Here is a 2,114-nt window from a genome sequence, read left to right as displayed (position 1 = left end):
TGAACCTACCATTTGACCCAGTTATACCACTCCTTGGCATATACCCTAAGAACTCATCCTATTGCAGAGACACATGTACATCCATGTTTGTTGCTGCTCTTTTCCCAATACCTAATGTAAATGTCTCTTAACTGACCATGAATAATGAAAATGTTGTTCATTTATACAATGGAATTCTACTATACGATGCAGTTTTACTCGGCAGTAAAGAAAGATGAAATCATGAAATTTGCAGGTAAATGGATGGAAGTAAAAACTGTTATACTAAGTGAAGTAACATAGACTCATAAAAAGAATCGACATATGTTCTCGCTCATGTGTGTATCCTAGAACCAGACTCCGATAAATAAGTATGCAACTAGACATAACTACAGGAACCAGGATAATGGAAAGGAAACAGGGAGGTAAAGGAAAAGAAAGAACCTGAAAGAGAAGAACAGTAGGAAACAGGCCTTAATAAGGGAGATATGGATAAAAATTGGGTTAGTTTAAGGGAGGGGGAAGAGAAGGGTATAAAATGTACCTAGGGGATAAGGGGAAAGAAGGAGCTCAAGAGATAGGACTGTCGGAGAAGGGTATTACTAAGTGAGAAAGGGGGGAAATGGGAGCACCTTAAGTGGGAAAACAATGATGGAGGGGTGAGACAAGGCGAGATGATGGAGGGGTGAGACAAGGTGAGAAATAAACAATGCCTAGCTAGTTTTGAAAAACGTAGGGAACCATATTACTACTACAATGTACTGACAAATTATATATAACAGATCAAGAAATATAAGTCTTGGTAAGGTTTATCTGAGAACAACTGGTCTTTGCCCAAGATTTAGCTGCATGACACACAGTAACTAAAAATACCAGACTGGTGGAATTAACCTTCTTGGGTGTTTAACAGATATTTTTGGGGCCTATAATAATTTTGTCAGAGGGACATAAAGTACAATTTTTTCTTCTTGCTCTCCTAGGTCAACTAGTTCCAATGGGTCACCTGTCCTCTTGATCAAGGAAGCTGAGGAGACCCCACCAGATGGACTTGAACCAGCGTCCAGTCTATAATGAGGAGGGTCAACACAGAGGAATCATTTCCTGCATGCTTCCAATTGAAGCCAACCATGGTCGTGCAGGACCTTTGAACTTATCTTCACGTAGGTGTAATTGGTAAAGAAAGGAGACAGGGGCTCCTCCGAATCCTGTGTGACCCCTGAGGAACAGCTCCTCAAACAACCTTAAAAGTAAAAATAAATAGGTTTATCTGGACCAACTGTCTGGCCTTAAACACCCAAAAGGAAAGTATAACCAAAGATTAAAGAGGCCAATATAATTTTTTAAGAGTAAATATGTATAGCTAAAGGCTACACAACAAGCAACAATGCCAGACAGGTAATACCTTCTTTTGAGTTGCTGACCAGGGTGGCCAAAACGATTCCCAAGTAGTAACCCAGCATAGAACTTGGAAAATTAACAACAGACCCCAATCTAATCCAAAGGAATATTGAAAATTGATTACCGCTAGATCAGTAACAGCTGACCCTCCTAAAACAAAGACCTATATATAGGCTGACTAGATTCACCAGAAGGGAAAGTAGTTGGGAATGGCTGGGGGTGCCGACAGCATAGCAGACAGTAGCAGGGATATCAGAGTATAAGGGCTCTGGTGGGGGAAGGGAGGCTATGGGAGGGTGCTATCTGGGAAGTGGGTGTAAAAATAAATAAAAAATAGTACTACAGGTCTTTAAAACAGAGATTAACCTCAACTCATTGATATTAGGGGACTTCAATACCACATTGTTTCCATTAGACAGGTCAAAGAACAGAGAATAAACAGAGATATCTGAACTAAATATTACCATTCATCAAATGAACCTAACAGACATGTACTGAAAATTCCACACAATCACCAAAGAATTTAGTTGCTATTCTGCACCACATAGAACTTTCTCCAAAATCCATCACACACCAGGGCTAAAAACAAGTCTCAAGAAAGACAAAAATGTTGAAATACTTCCATACAGTCTATCAGACCATTATGTAATAAACCTTAAGTCAACACCAGAAGAATCCCCAGTAAATATATGAACACATGGAGATTAAACAACGGACTCCTGAATGATGAATGGGTC

The sequence above is a fragment of the Nannospalax galili genome, unplaced genomic scaffold, assembly GCF_000622305.1.
Source record: "Nannospalax galili isolate Female #2095 unplaced genomic scaffold, S.galili_v1.0 scaffold621, whole genome shotgun sequence".
Taxonomy (NCBI): Eukaryota; Metazoa; Chordata; class Mammalia; order Rodentia; family Spalacidae; genus Nannospalax; species Nannospalax galili.
This window is presented reverse-complemented; position numbering follows the sequence as displayed.